The following is a 25,265-nucleotide window of genomic DNA, read 5'->3' as shown; positions in this document are numbered from 1 at the left end:
TTCGAAAGGACGATGGTTTAAACTGCCGCCTGGCCATCCAAATGCAGATATTCCGTGGTTTACTCAACTCGCTCAAGGCAAATTACGAAATAGCTTCTACGAAAGGTATATCTCTAATGACATCCTCTTGTTGGATGTTTAACCCTAACATCTACAATATCTACATCTACATCATACTACGCAAGCCACCTACTGGTGTGTGGCGGAGGGTACATTCGGTATCACTATCTGATCCCTCCAACCATCTTCTACTCACGAATAGTGAACGGGAAGAATGATTGTCGGAAAGCGTCTGTATTGGCTCTGATTTCTCGAATATTCTACTCGTGGTCTATATTGTCCGACTCCTCCTGAAAAGTGCTGTCCCGCAATTTCAATAGTAAATCTCTACGTGATGCACAACGCCTTACTTCTAACGTATGCCAGTGGAGTTTGTTTAGCATCTCCGCAACGCTCGTTCTCCAGCTAAACGATACCGTGACGAAACGCGCAGCTCTTCTTTGGATCTTCTCTACCTCCTCTATCAGTCCTACCCGATAGGGATCCCAGTTAGATGAACAATGCTCAAGAATTGGGCAAACAAGCGCATTATAAGCCACTTCTTTCGTGGATGAGTTACATTTCCTTGAGATTCATCCGATGAATCTGAGTCTGGTGTCTCCTTTTCCAACTATCTGCTTTATGTGGACTTTCCACTTAAGGTCTCTCTGGATAGTTACGTCTAGATATTTTGCGGCGGACGCTGTCTCCAGCTGTTTGCCATCAATAGCGTAGCTGTACAGTTGTGCATTTATTTTCCTATGTATGCGCAATATGTTACATTTATTTACGTTCAGGGTAAACTGCCAGAGCCTGCACCATTCATCAATTCTTTATAGCTCATTTTGGAAATTCTATCTTCTGACGTTGCTACTTTGATATTCACAAATGCATCATCTGCGAATTGCCTTAAAGAGTATTCGATGCTTTCTACTAGATCGTTCATATACACGACTGGCCATTAAAATTGCTACAAGAAGAAAAAAATGCAGATTATAAATGGGTATTCATTGGACAAATATATTATACTAAAAATGACATGTGATTACATTTTCATGCACTTGGGGTGCATAGATAGTGAGAAATCAGTACCCAGAACAACCACCTCTGGCCGTAATAACGGCCTTGATATTCCTGCGCATTAAGTCAAACAGAGCTTCGATGGCGTGCACAGGTACAGCTGCCCATGCAGCTTCAACACGATACCACAGTTCATCAAGAGTAGTGACTGACGTATTGTGATGAGCCAGTTGCTCGGCCACCATTGACCAGACGTTTTCAATTAGTGAGAGATCTGGAGAATGTGCTGGCCAGGGCAGCAGTCGAACATTTTCTGTATCCACAAAGGCCCGTGTAGGACCTCTGGCCGTAATAACGGCCTTGATACTCCTGCGCATTAAGTCAAACAGAGCTTCGATGGCGTGCACAGGTACAGCTGCCCATGCAGCTTCAACACGATACCACAGTTCATCAAGAGTAGTGACTGACGTATTGTGATGAGCCAGTTGCTCGGCCACCATTGACCAGACGTTTTCAATTAGTGAGAGATCTGGAGAATGTGCTGGCCAGGGCAGCAGTCGAACATTTTCTGTATCCACAAAGGCCCGTGCAGGACCTGCAACATCTGGTCGTGCATTATCCTGCTGAAACGTAGGGTTTCGCAAGGATCGAATGAAGGGTAGAGCCACGAGTCGTAACACATCTGAAATGTAACATCCACTGTTCAAAGTGCCGTCAATGCGAATAAGAGGTGACCGAGACGTGTCAATGGCACCCCATACCATCACGCCGGGTGATACGCCGGTATGGCGATGACGAATACACGCTTCCAATGTGAGTTCTCCGTCGCCAAACACGGATGCGACCATCATGATGCTGTAAACAGGACCTGGATTCATGCGAAATAATGACGTTTTGCCATTCGTGCAGCCAGGTTCGTCGTTGAGTACACCATCGCAGGCCCTCCTGTCTGTGATGCAGCGTCAAGGATAACCGCAGCCATGGTCTCCGAGTCGATAGACCATGTTGTTGCAAACGTCGTCGAACTGTTCGTGCAGATGGTTGTTGTCTTGCACACGTCCCCATTTGTTGACTCAGGGATCGAGACGTGACTGCACGATCCGTTACAGCCATGCGGATAAAGTGCCTGTCATCTCGACTGTTAGTGATAGGAGGCCGTTGAGATCCAGAACGGCATTCCGTATTACCATCCATAACCGACCGATACCATATTCAGCTAACGGTCATTGGATCTCGACCAACGCGAGCAGCAATGTCGCGATACGATAAACCGCAATCGCGATAGGCTACAATCTGACCTTTATCGAAGTCGGAAACGTGATGGTACGCATTTCTCCTCCTTACACGAGGCATCACAACAACGTTTCACCAGGCAACGCCGGTCAACTGTTGTTTGTGTGTGAGAAATCGGTTGGAAACTTTCCTCATGTCAGCACGTTGTAGGTGTCGCCACCGGCGCCAACCTTGTGTGAATGCTCTGAAAATCTAATCATTTGCATATCACAGCATCTTCTTCCTGTCGGTTATATTTCGCGTCTGTAGCACGTCATCTTCGTGGTGTAGCAATGTTAATGGCGAGGAGTGTATATTGTGAACAGCAACGGTCACTTCCTTGTGGTACTCCAGATATTACCTTTAAATCTTTCGATTTAGTTCCGTTGAGAGCGACCTGTTGAGTTCTATCAGCAAGAAAGTCTTGAATCCAACAGCGAGTCTGCTCCGATACTCCGTAAGCTCGTATTATTTTTTTTGTCATTAAACGGCAATGTGGGACGATGTCAAATGCCTTACTGAAATCAAGGAACACAGCATCACCTTCAGCGCCGTTTTCATCTGCGCTGTAAACCTCAGGGAGAAACGGAGCAAGCTGAGTTTCGCCGGATCTCTGTTTGCGGAATCCATGTTGATTTTTATTCCATGTAGATTTTTATAACCTTCCTTTCCCTCTGAAATATGGATTTGCCTACTATGCACAGATTCCTGTTGTGGGTCGTATAATAGATGTACCAAACGCTGCTTGTTAACACAACACAAATTAAATACAAAAATAAAAGGCATTTTACAATATTAATGACGCCTTAAGCGGCTTAAATACAGTCCCAAATTTCACTCTTACGAGGTATGTTCAAATAGCAACGAGAATTTTGTAATTCTGCGAGTCCGATTCGCGCCTTAACGACACAGCGCATCATCAACCGATGAAAATGAAAGAAAGGATTGTGAACTATTGCCGAATCACAAGCACAGAAATTGCTGATGTTGTTGACATATAAATAGAGTCACACCATAGAGTATTTCGTAAGTTGTGACGTGAAACGTGTACAGCACAATTTGTTCAAAAATGGATGAATTTCGAACGATTGCCAACAGCTCAGGAGATGACATCTTGGGTTGTCGGGTGTTCTGCCGTATATCATCGTAGTACTTGCACGATATTGCGGTCACGTAGCTCGTAACCTTCATCAGGTGCGACCTGAGACTGCTCCTCGAGTGGACCTGGTTCAGTATATATGCCTATGGCCTTCCCCCTCCACCAACGGCTGCAGGCGCTTCCTCTGTGGTCCGCGCCTGCTGGAGCGTTGCTGCTCCGTTTTCCGTCCGCTGCGGTTCTAGGTGTTCCCTCTGCAGTCCGCGCCCACCAAACCCGCTCCTGGGATTTTCATCTACGGTCTGGGGTACCAAGCGTTCCCCCTGCGGTCCGCGCCCGCTCACCACGACCTGTTGGACGTTGCCGCTCCGATTTTCGTCCACTGCAGCTCTGGATATTCCCTCTGCGGTCCGCGCCCACCAGTCCCACTTCTGGGTGTTCCATCTTCAGTCTGGTGCGTCTGGCAGTCCGTCAGGGGCTCGTTTTCCATCTCCATGTCTCTGGTTCTTCTGTTTGTGTAGTGTTGCAGCTGGCCTCGTTGCTCCTTTAACAATTCCAGAGCCGGATCCCAGGCTCTGCTTAGCTGGTACCCTGTGCCACGGTTCATAAGATCGTCAGCCATTTTAATTTCTATCGATTCTCTTATAACACTGTCCCAAAATCCGGGTGTTTGTGCTAGAATCTTGGTATCCTCATACTTCATGGCATGATCTAGTTCTAGATAGTGTTCAGCAATGGCTGACTTAGTCACCTGTCTTAATCTAGTGTGCCTCTGATGTTCTTTGCACTTGATCTCCACAGTTCTTGTCGCCTGGCCAATGTCCTACATGAACCAACCCGAAAAACAGTCTAAATTTTTGGTGAAAAAGTGGACGACTTCCGCAGCACAATGTTGCTCCCGCTCACACATAGTTGCTTGTTCGTGAATTTTCGGTCAAAAACAACATAATAATGCTGCCCTAGCCTCTACATTCGCCAGCCATGGCGACGTGTGAATATCTTCTGTTCTCAGAACTTTAAAAGCCCGTCGCTTTGCAAGCAGAAGTGAGGTTAAAAGCACAGCGCTGAGAGAGTTAAAAGGTATTCCAAAGATCGGGTTCTAGACGTGTTTCGTGGATTAAAAAAGCGCTAGCACAGGCATATAATACCAGTTTTGAAGTGGGTAATACTCATGCAGACGAATAAAAGAAATTCCTTACAAAACAAAAATTACTCGTTCTGCAAATTTATGCCCGTTCTTGAGGTTATAACTACACGCTCCGGTCACATAATGTGACTACTGCCTTTCTTCGAAACCAACGCACAATAACCATCCCCAGACGGTAGGTGGCAGCACTAGCAGTGGAGGATATATAAAGCGTGACGTGGGCGGGTGGGGTGGGGTGGATGGGAAGAGGGCGGCCAACAACGGAGTCGTTGCCCTAATGCGGAAACGGTACGATCTGTCCGACGTTCTAATTCAAATGCTTCAATTGGCTCCGAGCACTATGGGACTTAACATCTGAGGTCATCATTCTCTAGACAGAACTACTTAAACCTAACCAACCTAAGGACATCACATACATCCATGCCCGAGGCAGGATGCGAAACTGCGACCGTAGCAGCAGCGCGGTTCCGGACTGAAGGGCCTAGAACCGCTCGGTCACAGCGGCCGGCTTCCGATTTTCAAAACGGCATGATAGCTGGCTTTTGGCGCAAGGGTGGAAGCATTTCCGTCGTGGTTAAGTCCGTTAATTGTTCGCTGACCACCGTGGTTAAAGTGGTTAAAATATGCCGTGCATGAAAAAATGGGGCTTTCCAAAACAAGAGCCGAGCCTTCTGAGGTGCACCACGTGCCATAGACGACGCGGGTGAATGACGGATGCGGGGATGTTGAGCAGTTGACCTGCCAGTCGAACCAAGGGCCTACCAACAGTGGCTCTTCAACGACCGTCCAGCGAACGTTGCTGTGTATGGGTCTCCGCAACAGGCGTCTGGTTTATGCACCCATGGTAACTGATGCTTGCAGGCGGCGAAGGTTGGAATATGCACGCCGATACTGCATATGGACGTCTACTGACTGGCGACAAATGGCCTTTTCAAATGAGTCACGTTTCATGCTCCATCAGACAAACGACCCTTGACGTTCACAGCGTGAAATGTGACGGCAAACTCGTTATTGTCTGGGGGATATTTTCGTGGCGTTCCCTGGAGATGCCGTCAATCTGGAAGCCACAATGGATCAGAACAAGCAAGAAAGGAGACCATGTCCACCTTTACATGCAGTTTGTTTATCCTCGGTGCGATGGCATCTGCCAGCAGGACAATGGAACGTTGCACATAGCTCGCAGTATACGTGCGTAGTTTGAAGAGCACCAGGATGATAAACAGTATTCGCCTGGCCACCAAACTACCCGTATTTTACCCCAATCAAGAAAATGTGGGATCACTCGATCGGGCTGTTCGCGGCATGGCTTCTCAACTAGCGCAGGTAGTCACGGCACTACACAATATGGCTCCACATCCGCTTCGGTAACTTCCAGCGCATCACTGACTCCCTACCTGCGTGTCTCCCAGCAGTCTGAGCTACAAAAGGTGATTATTCAGTCGTTTGATGTGTTGCCACATTACTATGACCGGACAGTGTACAATGCTTTATCACAAGCCTGCGGGTATTTCTAGAGGTACCAATTTAGATATAAAAAAGTGTCTAACGAGAAGAGAGTAGCCACCGGCTTATCCTGCTAACTCTGCAACGTCCTTACGCGGCAATCCAGAAATCAAACCAGACTGCATGTGTCTGCAGTCTAGAGTGTCTACCAGAAGATGTGGCTGCACATGCATTGTCTGCCTACTGGGATCACTTAACAATGAGCCCCATGTATCGCCTTCCGGCTCTGGTAAGCTTTAGCGACAATGCAGCTCTGGCGCTTTGAAGATGGTAGCCGTCTGCAAAATCACTGTGGCAACAGCATGCTGGTCTTTCGTGTCACAAACTCGATGCTTTCCACAGTAATTACTGTGTCTTCTCTAGGTACCCGTAATTTAAGCAAACTAGTAACCTTAATTTATGTAACAACTAATAGAAAGATTGCGAAGTAACCGACGAATAATAACGAGAAATTTCTCAGAGTTCTTGCGTAACGTAATAATTTGAGATAACGACACACACAGAGTGAACAAATTCCAAGAAAAGCCAACAGCGGTGCACAGTAGCATGACATGTCATTACGGCCAGAACAATCAAGCCGTCGTTCTATCGTACTCCGTGCATCACGGCGTTCATACCAGATTACGTGCTATTCCACAGTGGCGTGGTGGAACTCTAATTAACTATCTAAGAAATAGTAAACAAACTGTACATCAAGTGAAGCACTTAATGACTGTAAACAAATGGGTGAAAAGTGTTCGGGACAACCTGTGTGTTCAATTTGTACGTCCCTTGATTTGCCTTGTTCATGGTTATTATTCGAGGCCTTTAGGATCAAGGAAAAAAAGACGCTAATTTTATGCAATCTCATTAAAAAATTATAGTAATGTACTACATTATGCTCTCTGTTCCAAACGTAAAATGGAGAAGTTTTCGTCATTCTGTGGGAATAGCTGTTTGCTTCAGCTCTGAATGCTGTTAGCAGACTGGTCGTTTCTTAGACATGTTATTGAATACAAATAGTATATGTGGAATGAGTGCAGAACTTTCGCCGACGCCTAAAGACACCGTCATAATGGACCTGGGGTTGGACATGTTTCGCATCCCACCTATGCATGATAAGGCTAAAGTAACAACTGAAAGATGTTAAATATACTATAAGTATCCCAAATTTGATTTTCAGAGTGCTCGGAAGTCTATCGGTCAACTACAAAAAACTATTGGCAGTAAAGAGGACTCACAACAATATGGGACGAGACAATAGATCATTTAGATGAGCGTGGAACCCCATACATTTAATAAAATTGCAGTTCTATTAATGCGTGCAAAAAATTGGAACCATATGCCACTCGCATAGCTTGCTAGAACAGATTCTTAGCCTTTCGATCTTCACACCCGAGGTATCAGTGAAGTAGCGACTAAATACGGAGACATTGGGTAAAATAATTAAACGTCATTCTGTGCAATTTTTAAGAGTTAGTAGTCACAGAACTGTCGGTAACGCAAATGAAATCACGAAGAATACAGTGTACTAACAAACACTGCAGTCAGTATAGCATTAGGTGTATTACATCTTGATTTCTGGTTCCATCGCAACAAGCGTGAATGGAAAACGATGATTCACTTTTCGTGATATACAACGTATTATATAAATTATAATTTTAATGTCACTAATAGGATAGAGTGGCATCGAGGTCTGATGTGAATTCAGCCATATATACTGATGGAGATAAATTAAAGTAGAGTGAGTCCTATTATTGACAGCCGACCGCCGTGGTCGAGTGGTTCTAGGCGCTTCAGTCTGGAACCGCGGGACCACTACGGTAGCAGGTTCGAATTCTGCCCCAGGCATGGATGTGTGGTATGTCCTTACGTTAGTTATGTTTAAGTAGTTCTAAGTTCTAGGGGACTGTCAACCTCAACTGTTAATTCCAATAGTGCTCAGAGACATTTGAACCATTTGAACCTATTATTGACAATACAGAAATTACCTGAAAGAGTAATCAGAGTAGCGATATTCAACCCCGTTGGTTTGTACCTAATGTTTTCCTAGTTCTATCAATGAACGTGGTGGCTGGAAGGAAAACTTTAAACACAGCAAACTCAGTACGTAGTTCTCAAAGTACAGAAATCATCATCATGTATTAAGGAAGAAGGAAGATTAGGGTTTGATGTCCAGTGAAAAACGTTGTCATAGAGATGGAGCGAATCTGACACTATCTCGGTCATACATTAAGGAAGTGTTGTAGCATCGTTACAATTTTCGATATGCGTAAATTGTCTAACGCAGAATGGCGTGAACCTCACGAGGTAGTTAACAGACGACGGTGATGTTTACAATGTGAAGGTACAGATATCGACACCATTACGATGAATCTAATCTTACTCTTATCCAACTCTGCTAGACGCAATACCACAGATGAAATGGGGATGTCATCGCTGCTAGGGAATGGGGTGAGCTTTTGGCGCCTGCAGGAAAGATACGTAAGAAGCTTTTCTGCGAGATTGTTTCATGAAGTAAATAAGCTCTAATCGTACACTATAAGCTGGCCATTTTACAGAGGATTCTGTGAGCAAAAACTTGTGACGTGACAAGCCTCGCCTCCTCCTCGCAGAGAATCCAGATTATAGCTTATTAGTTATCGCAGAAATGACATCGAAGTTGACGGTGCGCTGCTAGAATTGACAGATACGCCTCTTCGCTCATTTTTCTGAATATTAACAGTGACCACTACGCTTAACACTGACACGAATCAACACCATTTTCACGATGGCTGCTTTACTGCTGCTGCACACACTATTGTTACGCAGCAAAGGTTGGCGACTAGTGTAAACATTCCGTTGCTACAAGAACTCGGTAGAATTTCACCACTGAGAAAAGGATGCGTTTAGTACGAGTCGGAGCTAGCTCCGAGTTGGCGCCAATAAGGTTCGAAGTTTTATTATATGATTATTATCTTACCATGTGGGACAAAATATTTCTATTTATAGCAATCGAACGGAACCCTGAAAGTCAACAAGTAACTCCAGTAAAAACGTGTTGAGTGTGAGTGTAAGCTTAGTGGACTTCGATGAAGTGACCTTTATCATGAACTCAAATTATAATAAACCATGTGTTACCCATAAACTGTTTAATTTCAGTGTCTCTTCCTCAACATGGTATGTTTATTGAGTTGTAGTGTGGTTCGACGGGTCGCCTCTTTTAACTGAAGCCAAGGTATCGAGTTCACCAACAGCCCATTGAGGTGTTCCACCTGAAGTGCTGTGGAAGGTGGTGTTCAGGCCAGAGGGATGTTTTTCGTAAGTTGCCTTGGGCTCACTCATTCTGGTTATATGTAAATGATTCTGGTTATACGTAATTTGAAGGTGTAGGAGGGAAAAAGGAAGGGAAAGGGATTACTGACACCAGCTGTATCGCGACATTACGCTGAATCAGCGGCGATATGTGCAAGTGTGTGGCGGGGCAGGTTTCTAACCCGGGATCTCCTGATTACTAGGCAGTTTCGTTAACCACTGCACCACCTGGGACACAGAGTTTATAACACCGGCGATTACTGTCTCGGCACGCCTCACGACCGACCCACATTAAAGCTCTGCATAAGGTATAGCCATCCTTTTCTCCTGCGTTTGCCGCCGTCCGTATTTCAGGATTGGCCGAAACCGCGTCACGTGACATTAGCAGACACTGTGAAGCATAGAAAGTGTTGTGTATCTTCGGAGTTTTCAGTAGAATAGTGCCTCACCGCTGTGCTTTTGGATGTTCTTTTCGAGGCGAAAAGGGGGGAAAACTGTGCAGAATTCCTTTCGAAGGGAGAGATGCAACAAGAAGGAGAACGTTGGTCGCAATGGGAAAGGTTGCAGGAACTCGACTAAACCATTCAGTTAATTTTAATCATTTCTGGTCTTTTGTCTTTGTCTCCTTTTTACCCTGTTAGCACATAAAACGAAAAATAGTGAGTGGTACCGTACAAAGTCATCATGACTGGTAAAAAATTTGACCTGACTGATTGTACAGTATGGTTTAAACTTATATTTACGATGCTCACAATAATAAATTGTACTTTGTTCCATACAATGTAACGCACAAAAAGGAACAAAAGTCTTCGCACTAGGAAAGTACCAAACCTACGACATTTCATTCAGTATCCATTAACGTTACCAGGAGACTATTATTACTGTTGCAGCCTGGCCACTAAGGTACATTATAGTAATATAGATGCAGTTGTTGCCTTTTGCTATAGCCTACTTTCGATCATAGGCCTAGTTTTATCCGAACTCATCTTAAAAATATTGTATTCTCCTGAACTTTCTTAATCATTCTCCTAATGTCAAAGAACAATTCGCAGACAAAATTTTATGTGGCAGATCCGACAAAAATGTAAAGTATGTGTAATCATGTAGGCACGTTTATCAGTTCTATATACTAAGGTACCGCGCATATATATTTGAATCCGATGCTTTGTTTCGTGTAGCAAAGGAGACAGTGAGCGAATTTTCGTAGGACCGGGTAGCAGGGACAAGAAGTATGTCGATTTAGAGCTTTAAATTAGCGATGGATTTTCCTTGCACTTGCGAACTAATATTGATTCCCTTTTGTTCTGCTGACTATTGCATAGGACCAACTTAACGCTAATCACGAAAACAGGTGTTCAAATTCAACACCGCAACAAGAACTGCAAAATCTTCTTTCGCTATTAATAAAGGATAACAGGGAAAACTGTTTCATGCTCGCCACAATAAATGCTTTTCGACTCATTTAGTTTAAATTCGTTGGGATTTTTTTGTTACTAAATATCCGACATGTTCCGTTTGAAGCGACTGATCAGTTTTAGCAGTGTATTACACGGTTGAGTGCACATCTTTAACATATACGGCTAAATATGCTCCAGAAGTCAAGGCACCACCAGCAACGCAGTGGGCCCACATTGGCGGCCACTGCAAAGTTGGCCGTACTTTACTTATACAAAGAAGGCCGCTGTGGTCGAGCGGTTCTAGGCGCTTCAGTCCGGAACCGCACTGCTGCTATGGTCATAGGTTCGAATCCTGCCTCGGGCATGGATGTATGTGATGTTCTTAGGTTAGTTAGGTTTAAGTAGTTGTAAGTCTAGGGGACTGATGACCTCAGATTTTAAGTCTCACAGTGCTCAGAGCCATTTGGACCATTATCGACAGGGGACGTCAAATTGATTCCATATTTTTAGCGTTCCAGAAGGGTTCTTTTGACACTGTTTCTCACAAGTGGCTTCTAGTCGAACTGTGGGCCTAGTAAGTATCGTCTAACTTGTATGATTGGACTCGTGATTGCCTGTCAGAAAGGTCACAGTTCGTAATAAGTGCCGGAATTAAGATCAGAATTTCCCCAGGGAAGTGCTTAGGCTCATTACTCTTCCTGACCTACAAAAACGATTTAGCAGACAACCTGAGTAGTCCTCTCTGACTGTCTGCAGACGATGCTGTAATTTAAATCATTAGAAGATCAAAAGGAACTGCAAAATCATTTAGACAAGATACACTATGTGATCAAAGGTATCCGGACACCTAGCTGAAAATGACTTACAAGTTCGTGGCGCGCTCCATCGGTAATGCTGTGTTGGCCCACCCTTAGCCTTGATGACAGCTTCCACTCTCGCAGGCATACGTTCAGTCAGGTGCTGGAAGGTATCTTGGGGAATGGAAGCCCATTCACAACAGAGTGCTGCACTGAGGAGAGGTATCGATGTCGGTCGGTGAGGCCCGGCATGAAGTCGGCGTTCCAAAACATCCCAAAGGTATTCTACAGGATTCAGGTCAAGACCCTGTGCAGGTCAGTCCATTACAGGGATGTTATTGTCGTGTAACCAATCCGCCACTGGCCGTACATTATTAACGGCGCTCGATCGTCTTGGAAGATGCAATCGCCGTCTCCGAATTGCTCTTCAACAGTGGGAAGCAAGAAGGTGCTTAAAGCATCGGTATAGGCCTGTGCTCTGATAGTGCCACGCAAAACAACAAGGGGTGCATGCCCCTGCATGAAAACACGACCACATCATAACACCACCACCTCCGAATTTTACTGTTGTCACTACACACGCTGGCAGATGACGTTCACCAGTCATTCACTATATCCACACCCTGCCATCGGATCGTCACAGTATGTACGTGATTCGTCACTCCACACCACGTTTTTCCACAGTTCAATCGTCCAATGTTTACGCTCCTTACACCAAGCGAGGCGTCGTTTGGCATTTACTGTCGTGATGTGTGGCTTATCAGCAGCCGCTCGACCATGAAATCCAAGTTTTCTCACCTCCCGCGTAACTGTCGTAGTACTTGAAATGGATCCTGATACAGTTTTGATAATATGAAAAACGTATGTTTTGGGGGGGTTTCTGGGTACTTTTGATCACATAGAGTATCTGTATTGTGTGAAAAGTGCAAAGACTATAAATAGTGATAACAGTAAGTCATCCACATGGTTACTAAAAGGAATCTTCTAAATTTCGGCTACACAATAAATCATACAAATCTAAACTCTGTAAATTCAACTAAATACTTAGCAGTTACAGTTATGAATAACTTAACGGTCCAGTAAATAATGTTGTGGAGAAATTAAACCAAAGACAACAATTTTTTGTAGAACAATTTGAAAGAGTTGCAGGTCTACTAAAGGGGCTTCATACGTTATGTTTGTCCGCGCGCTTCTGGAGTATTGCTGTGCGTTGTGAGATCCGCATCAGACGGGTTTGACAGAGAAGATAGAAAAAGTTCGTAGAAGGGGCAGCTCGTTTTGTATTACCGAGAAACAGGGAGAGAGTACCATGGGTACGATTCGCGAATTGGGGTGGCAATGATTTAAAAAAAGGTGTTTTTCGTTGCCAGATTCCTTTTCAGGGTGTGAATATATTTTTCTGGTCGCACACCAACAAAGGGAGAAAGTAAGGGAAATGGTAGCACTCGCGCAAAGGTTTAAGAGTTCGTTTTTCCCACGCGCTTTCGAGAGTTGAACGGTAGATGAATAACTTGTAGGTGGTTCGATGAGCCACTTGATATGCACTTGGGAGAATCGCCGACTGAAAGTGGGAGAAACTGTTGAAGCTGTAGGGATGTCACATTTTAGCAGTTGAATAGGATACGTGAAAATTATCTGCTAGATGGGTGCCGTAACGCTGAACGCATCAGAATGGTACCGTCAGAGTAATGTTTGACACACTTTCACACCAACGGACAAGATTTTTGCGCCTGTTTGTGACCAGAGATGAAACGTGGTTCCACTACTGTACTCCCAAGACAAAAAAAAAAGTACTGGAAATGTGTTGATTTACTACCACCAACAAAGAAAATAATGGCAGTATGGTCGGCCGGAAAGATTATGGTGTCAATTTTCTGGGATGAGAAAAGGATACTACTGATAGATTATCTTCCTAATGGTCAAGCAATTACGGGACAACACTACGCTAACCTCCTGGACCCAACCCACTACAATGAGTTACGCCCAGGTTGGGTAACGACGAAGGTCATCTTTCATCAAGACAATCTGCACCCACATACAAGTGTCGTTGCCATGGCAAAAATACAAGGAACTAAGGCACGAATTGTTGCCACACCTGTATTATTCATTTGATGTGGTTCTATCAGACTTCCATCTATTTCTGAAACGTAAGCTTTTTCTCGGTGGACGGAGGTATTCTTCAAACAAAGAACTAACAGACGAAGTTGATGGGTAATTTGCAGGCCTGGAGGAATATAGTGTACAGAAGGACTACACTGAAAAATTAAATAGTTTCACTCAGGTAAGTCATTTCTGTCTATTCCATTCTGAGAACTTTGCAAGGTACCATCGTAAACGGCACGTCCCGACCCCCCTCTGACCGGAATATTGACTCACCCAGTTACTTAACTAAACTTGGGCCAGAACCGTTGTGTTATACGTGCATATTTGGATGTTGGAAGCGAAGCCAGAAGTGAAAATCTTGTTTAAAGACGCTAAAAAATTCAAGGTTAATTTCATGACTTATCCGTCCGACACTAAGAACCACAAAATTAGTCCGTTACGTTTAGGAAAGTAGCTGAAACATAAAAGAATTTTTACAGGGTTACACAGAAAACCGGGGACATTTCCACAATCCAATAAAACTAGAAGTGATGAAGAAACAAATTGCAGTCGTAGTAATTGAAACCTTACAACTTTGCCATTTACGAAAGACTGATGGCATTTATCATTTTTTAAAATACGAATACATTAGTGAAATCTGCTGTTGCGATTCCTCATTGACCGCTGCATCATCTTAGCTGGGATGCTGTGAACTGCATCCCGAATTATCTGTTGTATCTCATCCGGAGTTCTTGTTCGAGTCTTGTAGACGTTGCCGTTGAGATAGCCCCACAAGAAAAAATCAGAAACTGATAAATCTAGCGACCAAGGAGGCCGGGGAATTTTACCGAATCGTGAAATCACACGGTTGCCAACAATTCTCGCACATATGCCATTGATTGCCTTCAGTCGTTGCACCATCTGTAGTTTTTACGGATGAAATTTTAAATCAAGATGAAGAATTCTGCGAACACTCTCCGGTGACATTCCAACTACTGCTGCTTGCTCACGAATTGAACGCCTTGGGCGTACATCATCAATGTTTGCTGGAGAACGCACACTTCTTGGTCGTCCTGTTGGTTTCTTCTTGAGGGCAGATCCAGTCCAAAGTTATTAATGCAACATTTTATCGCGTGTTTCGGCGGAACGGCATCATGACGTTCTAAATCATAAAAACGTCGATACTCCCTCTGCGCCTCTACCAAACTATCATTGTTTTTATAAAACATTTTAATGGCTAACGCACGCTATTGTCCGTTCCACTGATGCACGATTACTGAAATGACAGAGTGTTTCCTCGCTAACCGTCACGAAAGCGCATTGCCGCCACCTGCCCATGGCTGCCACTACTCATTTCAAAACTTCCCGTTACTGTGTGTCGCCCTGTATATCTCAACATTCCCACATGGCACCTGGATAAAGAGAAAAGCACGCTACGCCACTTGATTTTGAGTTGGATTTACTACTGAAATTGAACTTTGGACTAGTAAAACATTCACATAGATGAATGCGGAAAACTGCAGCCATTCTTATCTATGTTATTAAATCATTATCCCAGAACCCATTCCAGTTGCAGGTTTCCTATATAACGGCTTCCAGTGTCTACAAAAATGCGATTTTCAATATTTCGAATAATTATTGACCTAACAGACAAATATAGAATGCTGTCTTAATCCACTCATTAGGTGCTGTAATATTATGTTTAAAGTTTAACACAATAAGACAAGTATTAGACTCAGAAATTGTAAGTTTGTCTTCAAAATGGTTCAAATGGCTATAAGCACTATGGGACTTAACATCAGTCCCCTAGAACTTAGAACCACTTAAACCTAACTAACCTAAGGACATCACACACATCCATGACCGGGGCAGGATTCGAACCTGCGACCGTAGCATCAGCGGAATTTGTATTCAGACAGCGTAAGTGGCGGCGTGCAAATACTCGGATTATATTAATCTAGTATTGGAGAATGAGAGAACTTGGCGACTTGCAACGAACTTAAGATAGAATTTCAAATCTTTGCGAGACTTTTCTCACTGACACCCCACACAAAATAACGAAAGTAAAAAAGTTTATTTCTTCCTACATTTCCATTGTTCGTGCAGTCAAACTTTGCAGCATCAGGCATAACGTTTTAACTCATTCCTCCTTTACTACCGACTCCGTTCGCAACGCAGTTTGCAGACAGTATCCACATATGCCACTACATATACCAGCCAAATTATGTCATTGTACGACACGTATTTCACGAAATATGACGTCAAATCATGTAGATTATAAAATACTAGCTTTTGCATAAAATGGAAAGCAAATTACTCAGAGTACATTCACCCATTGTTTCATAAAGATAGCAGTTATGGATTTCCAACAAACTTTAGACATAATTTCAAAACTTTTCCAAACTTTTTCTCGCTTACACGCTTAAACTGTTAAATCGAACAGCAACATGGAAGAAGGCATCAGCATGTCCCGTGCCCTACAAAAATATAAAAAAGCTATTCCATCTTGACCTGAAAAAGGAACTTGTACCAACACTTATATTTCCGTTTATTGATTACAGCGATGTTCTACATCTACATTTACATTTATACTCCGCAAGCCACCCAACGGTGTGTGGCGGAGGGCACTTTACGTGCCACTGTCATTACCTCCCTTTTCTGTTCCAGTCGCGTACAGTTAGCGGGAAGAACGACTGTCTGAAATCCTCCGTGCGCGCTCGAATCTCTCTAATTTTACATTCGTGATCTCCTCGGGAGGTATAAGCAGGGGGAAGCAATATATTCGATACCTCATCCAGAAACGCACCCTCTCGAAACCTGGACAACGAGCTACATCGCGATGCAGAGCGCCTCGCTTGCAGAGTCTGCCTATTGAGTCTGTTAAACATCTCCGTAACGCTATCACGGTTACCAAATAACCCTGTGACGAAATGCGCCGCTCTTCTTTGGATCTTCTCTATCTCCTCCGTCAACCCGATCTGGTACGGATCCCACACTGATGAGCAATACTCAAGCATAGGTCGAACGAGTGTTTTGTAAGCCACCTCCTTTGTTGATGGACTACATTTTCTAAGGACTCTCCCAATGAATCTCAACCTGGTACCCGCCTTACCAACAATTACTTTTAGATGATCATTCGACTTCAAATCGTTCCTCACGCATACTCCCAGATATTTTACAGAAGTAACTGCTACCAGTGTTTGTTCCGCTATCATATAATCATACAATAAAGAATCCTTCTTTCTATGTATTCGCAATACACTACATTTGTCTATGTTAAGGGTCAGTTGCCACTCCCTGCACCAAGTGCCTATCCGCTGCAGATGTTCCTGCATTATCTTGCAAGGCTCTTTTTGGGAAAACTGATGGCACCTGAAACTGGATATAAATGCCTGTGTTCGTTATATATGCGATGTTCCACTCTTTGATCAAATTTCACCATCGTATGCATAGCTACCCTGCCTGCGAGCAGACAAGAGCAGAGATTTCCACACCTTCTGTATTCTTTGGTGTCCCTCTAATCTCTCCTCGGCCTTAACGCCCTTATATGAACAACACGGCAGAAACAACCGTTCCCGTTAGAGGAATAAACTTTCTAACGCATTCCATCGTGCAGCCACTCTCTCGAAGTCCTTCTCAGTAGCAGGAACCCGACTCTGGAATAACCTCTCACGTTACATTAGAGTTCTGAATAACACCTCCAGTTTCAGAAGACAGTTCATGAAACATCTAGTCAAGCAACAATAAGGATTGCCACTGTCCCTGTGCGCACCCGTTACTCCTTGTACATCCTTCTTCCCAACAAAATCTTCCTCGTTTCCCAGTATTCTTAGTTAGTGCAGTCTGCTTAAATTTTCTTTTTCCAGAGCTCGCTGTATCATAAAATATTTATTTTGTACATCTATAAATTCTCTTATAACTGCCACTACCATTACTGTTATTATTATTATTATTTTTATTATTACTATTACTGTTACTATTTTCACTACTAATGAGAGCAGCTACCATATTACAAATACTGTCAGCATTAACTTTATTAGTTCATAGACAGTATTATTTGCTCACAGTACCACTTCAGACACTCAAATAATTTTAATCACATTAAAATTATTGTTTCTTAGGAAACCATGATGTAAAAATTGTTCTGTAACCTTGGTGTGATGTAAGAGAGGATCAAGTAGCTCTAGTCAGATGAGACTAAATAAATAAATTACGCCAAAATTTAACACATTAACTCTGCAAAGTAATCAGATGTTTCAGTGTGTTTTGTACATGGGAATTCCAATCTTTAATGAACCCGAAATTTATTGGTATTTCTACAACCATAGATGCGGCAGAGAAACATTCTCTTCCAGAGAACTGATTTTAAAGCAGTGAAGAAAAATCTTTATGGTTAGTCAATGTTTCACATATTTCAATGAGAAAAATGGCTAGTAACTATAGTCATTTATATATTTGCCGACATTAGCGCGCAACTGAAACGACCTTGCTTTGTCCTGTTCCTAAGAATCGTCCGCTAATTGGGTTCGAGGCGGGGTTACTAATCGCAAGCGGCTCTAATAAACCGATCGGGCGGTGTTAGCAGCGTGAAACCTGTGCTCCGGACATAACATTCGCGCGTGTGTCAAGTTCGCAGCGACACTTCGAGGGAAATCCGATATTCGCAGATCGCCTGCGAGCGGGCAGTCCGCGGGCCGTACTCGGCCGTTGGCGCGCAGGGCGCATGCGCACTCGAGCTGTAGCTCGCCTGTAATTAAACGCGCCGCACCGCGCAGCGCACAATAGCACGGCGTGCTGTTAATAGCCCGTTACATACGGCCCCATTAGCCGCAGGTGATAATTAACACGTGAATCAATTTGTACGCGCCAGCCTGTAATTTAAATTGGATTACTGAGCTGATTTATTATTGGCGCGGGTGGTGTCCGCGACTGTCCATTGTTTCGCGCGTGGGCTGCTCGCAGCGTTATTTTGCGCCGCCACGTCGCGCGCCTGTGTGTGTGGACTTGTGTGCGTGTGTGCGTGTAGGTGAACGAGTGCTTGTGTTTGTGAGGGCGAGCCCAGGGGACTTATTAATCACCCGCACGTGGACCAATGATGACACGGTTGCATGATTACCGAAATAATTTATGCACGCACGGATTTTCCAGCCTAGGATATGAGAAGTAATGGTGCGAAACGAGAACAATCAGGATGAAACTCGCGTTGCTGTCTGGATACTGTTTCATTACGCTCGTGAGCGGAGGCGTACTGCTGTATCGGGGGCGTGGCAATTTCTCTACTTACTACATATTCCGAGAGCAGTTGTCTAAATCGCTAATTACACCTCCCCCACTCTCTAAGAAAAGCCATAAGGATAACGGTGTTTAGCATGAACTACACGGACATTGGTCCACAAAGGATTGGTCTATTTTATTTATTATTTATTAATCAAGTTCCGTGGGCCAATGCGAGTCAAAGCTACTCGGTCACGAAATCAGTCAGCACATACACTATTGGCCATTAAAATTGCTACACCACGAAGATGACGAGCTACAGACGCGAAATTTAACCGACAGGAAGAAGATGCTGTGATATGCAAATGATTAGCTTTTCAGAGCATTCACACAAGGTTGGCGCCGGTGGCGACACCTACAACGTGCTGACATGAGGAAAGTTTCCAACCGATTTCTCATACACAAACAGCAGCTGACCGGCGTTGCCTGGTGAAACGTTGTTGTCATGCCTGGTGTAAGGAGGAGAAATGCATACCATCACGTTTCTGACTTTGATAAAGGTCGAATTGTAACCTATCACGATTGCGGTTTATCGTATCCCGACATTACTACTTGCGTTGGTCGAGATCCAATGACTGTTAGCAGAATATGGAATCAGTGGGTTCAGAAGGGTAATACGGAACGCCGCGCAGGGTCCCAACGGTCTCGTATCACTAGCAGTCGAAATGACAGGCATCTTATCCACATGGTTGTAACGGACCGTGCAGCCACGTCTCGATCCCTGAGTCAACAGATGGAACGTTTCCAAGACAACAACCATCTGCACGAAAAGGTCGACGACGTTCGCAGCAGCATGGACTATCAGCTCGGAGACCATGGCTGCGGTTACCATTGCCGCTGCATCACAGACAGGAGCGCCTGAAATGGTGTACTCAACGACGAACCTGGGTGCACGAATGGCAAAACTTCATTTTTTCGGATGAATCCAGGTTCTGTTTACAGCATCATGATGGTCGCATCAGTGTTTGGCGACATTGCGGTGAAATCACATTGGAAACGTGTATTCGTCATCGCCTTACTGGCGTATCAACCGGCGTGATGATATGGTGGGGTGCCATTGGTTACACGTTTCGGTCACCTCTTGTTCGCATTGACGGTACTTTGAACAGTGGAAGTTACACTTCAGATGTGTTACGACCCGTGGCTCTACCCTTCTTTCGATCCCTGCGAAACTCTACACTTCAGCAGGATAACGCACGATCGCATGTTGCAAGTCCTGTACGGGCCTTTCTGGAGACAGAAAATTTCGGCTGCTGCCCTGGCAGCACATTCTCCATATCGCTCACCAATTGAAAACGTCTGATCAATGGTGGCCGAGCAACTGGCTCGTCACAATACGCTTGTCACTACTGTTGATGAACTGTGGTATCGTGTTGAAGCTGCATGGGCAGCTGTACCAGTACACGCCATCCAAGCTCTGTTTGACTCAATTCCCAGGCGTATCATGGCCGTTATTACGGCCAGAAGTGGTTGTTCTGAGTACTGATTTCTCAGGATCTATGCACCCAAATTGCGTGAAAATGTAATCACATGTCAGGCATAGTATAATATATCTGTCTAATGAATACCCGTTTATCATCTGCATTTCTTCTTGGTGTAGCAATTTTAATGGCCAGTAGTGTAGTTTACAGGATAATGACTAGAAAATTTATGAACAAAATAATTATAGGAATGGTAAAACCCGAAAAAACTGTGTGAGAATATACGGATAAATAAAACTTAGAGATAAATTCTCAGCTAACGAGAGGAATTCCTGTACAGAACAGAAGGAGTGTGCCACAAGGATATCTTTCAACTTGGATTTGACTCATTTTGCTATTGAGGCTCATTTAAAAGCACTCCGTCTTCAGGCTACAAGTGGCCCATCGGGACCATCCAACCGCCGTGTCATCCTCAGGTGAGGATGAAGATAGGATGGGCGTGTGGTCAGCACACCGCTCTCCCGGTCGTTATGATGGTTTTCTGTGACCGGAACCGCTACTATTCGCCCGAGTAGCTCCTCATTCGGCATCACGAGGCAGAGTGCACCCCGAAAAATGGCAACAGCGCGTGGCGGCCCGCATGGTCAACCATCCAAGTGCGGGCCACTCCCGACAGCGCATAACTTCGGTGATCTGACGGAAACCGGTGTATGCACTGCGGTAAGGTCATTGTACTTCCTAAACTAGAATTATGCAAAAACTGGAGCATTCTCCACTATTAACCTACTACTGCTCACGTGCTACATCAATCGCTGGCATTCTTCGAAGTTCGTTACAGAAATATGAATATACCGTCTTCTTTTCGAAATTCGGGAAGAATCAGCTTGCAGAAAATATTTCTGAAAACCATTGTAAATAACTCCTGTTGCTGTCTATAGAACAACTTGCAGAAGTGGTAACCCGAGTTCCCATCAGATCACCGAAGTTACGCACTGTCAGACTCGGCTAGTACATAGGTGGGTGACTGTGCGGTCTGCCATGCGCTGATGGCAAGCGGGGTGCTCTCTGGACTTGTGAGGCAAACTAAGGGGCTACTTGACTGAGAAGTAGCGGCTCCGGTCACGAGAACTGACAACGTCCGGGAGACCGGTGTGCTGACCGCATGCCCCTCCACAATCAGTGATGCCTACAGGTTGAGGATGACACGGCAGTAGGTCGGTAGCACTGGGTCTTTCGGGACCTGTTCGGGTGGAGCGCCCCAACAATATGGTGAATGTGACGTCTGGCTGGCTTTATCTCTTGGATATTACAGTGCAATACATACGCAACATGTTCCATTTTCTCTGTCGCTGCCAGTATGCTGGTAGTACTTTCAGGATGGATTAATGCTGAGTACCACACACTGTTATGGGCTCGTCAATATTATTGTGAACAGAAAAACGGAAAATTATGGAACATCTGTAAACTAAAGACTAGTACTTCCTTGGAAATCGGCTATAACCACCTAGTCTGTGACGGAAATCAAAAATTTCTTGCTCGGGTAAATATCGGCATGGTCTATCTTATACACCTCTCTTGAGAAAGAGCATATTTCAAATAAAGTAAGATGTAATTTTACCTGCAAAAGAAATACCTGCACGGACTGATTTACACAACTCCATTCTTCAAAATGTTCAAATGTGTGTGAAACCTTATGGGACTTAACTGCTAAGGTCATCAGTCCCTAAGCTTACACACTACTTAACCTAAATTATCCTAAGGACAAACACACACACACCATGCCCGAGGGAGGACTCGAACCTCCGCCAGGACCAGCCGCACAGTCCATGACTGCAACGCCCTAGGCCGCTAGGCTAATCCCGAGCGGCAACTCCATTTTTAAAGGAACCTTTTCAAGAGACAAAAATCACAATTATCCTACAGTATTACCAGCTTCAGTTGTCATAGCAAGCATCATCAGATCATTTTAGATGACTTGAGGACGAGGAGCAAAAATAATAATTCAGTATAGATTTTTCTTGTATTTGAACGTGGCCACTATTATTAACCTGCGGCCATGACAGTAATTCGACTTGAAGGTGAGTGCTATGAAATCAAGAATCATTAATAAATTGCAATAATTGTTACTCTGTCGCTTAAATACTGTATACATTTCTCTAAAAGAAACAAATCTCAGTGGACATCTTCAACACTACATGATGTGGTACTTAATATTTTATATATCCACTGAGAACGCTGAAGAACGCTTAAGATGTACCAAGAAAACAGCAGATAAGAAAAGGAGATACCAAAAACATAAACAACTTTAAGTGTCATGGAAAGAATTTTCTAAAAAAACTGGCTGGACGATGCACTTCAGATACGAGTTCAACTCACTGAAAAGAATGTAGTCAATGTAGATGAAACTCAAACGAAAATGCGATATCAACAATAACTGTTCAAAAGTGTTGAAACTGCATCACAATGAATATGTTGTGACAAATGAAAATCTGAACCGGGCCAGAACAGTCCAAATCAGGTTTCCTGCCTTTTTGGAGAAAGTGCCCATTGGTGCAGAGTGAGACAACATTCTCTACTGACACCATTCATAAAGTTACACCATGCGCACCTACTGCTTGTAAGAATCTCTGTTTGTAGAGTCTACAAAGGATGCATGAAACCTGCACCCATTGAAATTTGCGCCCATGCAAAAATCTGTTAATTTTCATGCCTACATGTAAGCTGATAGCCCTCGCCCACTGGAGGCACTCCCTATGTATCACTGTCTACCCTGCATTCCAAAAGGATGAACAAAATAGAAAGAAGCAGGCGACTCGATGTTTTAGAGGAACTGGAGAGCTACTTAGCAAAACAAAGAAAAATAAACTTGTCAGATCTACTGCTTAATGAACAACACAAATTTTCTGCGGATGCCTACTTTAACATTTATAATGACCTCCTTGGTTGAACCAGATGTTGTGATTCATTCCTGCCGGAATTGGCTGTTGCCCCCAGTAAGATGCTGTGCCGCACAGTTCGAATACTGTCAGTTCCGCCACGCAAAGAACCACCCACATAATCATCCTACAAAGCGAGATGGCGCAGTGGTTAGCACACTGGACTCGCATTCGGGTGGATGACAGTTCAATCCCGAGTCCGACCGTCCTGATGCAGGTTTTCCGTGATTTCCCTATATCGCTTCAGGCAAATGCTGGAATGGTTGCTTGGAAAGAGCACGCCCGACTTCCTTCCACATCCTTCTCTAATCCGATGAGACCGATGACCTCGTCGTTTGGTCTCTTCCACCAGATCAACCCAATAATCATCCTTTTGCCTAAAGAAAAGAATAGCGACTCGGAGGCACCACTGCACGCATTTCCTAAAAGCTTAACACTCTCCTTGGTTTCCTATTGGGAACCGCTGTGCGATGCTCAGTTGGACTCTAGTCATCTATACAGCACTTGCTAGCGCCATCTGTTGAATTTCGGTATGGGTTGCTTGCCATGCCGCGGGTAAACTGGACGACACCACAAGACTGACAATGAAATTACGACACAGACAAATGATTCGGAAAATACAACATGTAACTCATCATTTGCGCACAGAACTTCGCAAGCTCCAAGACACTTGTGATGGCTCATGGGCCTATTGCAAAACCCGTTAGGAAGTATTAAGAAAACTGAATTTTCAGTTTCTTTTTTACGTCACAAATAATTATGTCATCACAGGGATTGTTCCACTGCAGTAATTAACTAATGTTTCGTAGGAAAGCTTAATACATAACTGCTTAGTTAATGTATTTTTTTAAATAATTAACAGAAAACACAAATGTTGCTACGCTTACATGGTTTTGGCAGACATCATTCAAATAATTTATCAACTTGAGTAAAGTTATGTAAAAAATACACCACTAAATAATTGGAATCAGTGTAGCTAGTCAATTTATTAGATCACTAAATGGTTACAAAACACTGAAGAAGTATTTTTTTTCGTGCACTTTCCACACCAGCGTCACTACTGTCAGTTTCTTCTATACTAGGTTCAGAAACAGTGTAGGTGGCTGCCGTTGAAATCAGGAAGAGGTTCACCATGCGTGAAATTCCTCAAGTATGACTCGCTTTTGAATAACTGTATCAGACACTTGTTTTTCTTTCCACTTATTGGCGGAATCTTAGGATGGAGATCTTTTAAGTCAATATTTTTCATATTTAAAGGATTTCCACCAAATGTATGATTCCCTTATAATCTGATGAGTGAGTGTACCTGTACCCTGTCACTCATGGCTTGCATTTTTAGTAACAAAAACATTTCACTTTTAGCCAGTTAACTTTATTTCCCAGACTGTCAGTAGTTCTGTTTTTAATGATAGATGCAGAAAGTTAGATAAATCCTTGAATTCTGCACGTCTGAATTCACGTACTGCGTAAAGTAAACCTTACTTGTTTGGAGCCACTGTTAATCTTGCTAATCTGAACATGTTTAGCCAATCCTGGAGGGTATGGAAAGGTGCTTGTTTCTTCCCACATTCAGTGGCACTATGCATGCTGTCCACTTCCACGAATGTTTTATCATATTCAAGATACTTGTGTGTAATAATGTCTAAATTTGTTGTCTGAATCAAATACAGGAACAACGCAGCTATGTTTTTTTTATACCTGGTCGAATTTGTTTAATGTATTTATGAAGCAGGTACCGATTTCTGAGGTATATCTCTTTCCGTTTACCTCAATCCAAGCGCAGTGCATCATTTGGCTCAAAATTTCATAGATGGAAAAACTATATGCACGGATTTTCAGACTATAGTACATTTGAGTGACTTCACTGATGGTATTTGCAAAATAGATTGTAAATAAAATGTGGAACATATAAATGTCTTGGCTGCTTTACATTTTTCTATATCAGCACCTTTTGCTTCATTGTATTCATTTTTGCTTACAATATGCCCATTATACTCTGTTTCCGATA

Source organism: Schistocerca piceifrons, chromosome 1 (genome assembly GCF_021461385.2).
Source record: "Schistocerca piceifrons isolate TAMUIC-IGC-003096 chromosome 1, iqSchPice1.1, whole genome shotgun sequence".
Classification (NCBI taxonomy): Eukaryota; Metazoa; Arthropoda; class Insecta; order Orthoptera; family Acrididae; genus Schistocerca; species Schistocerca piceifrons.
Note: the sequence above shows the minus strand (reverse complement) of the source record.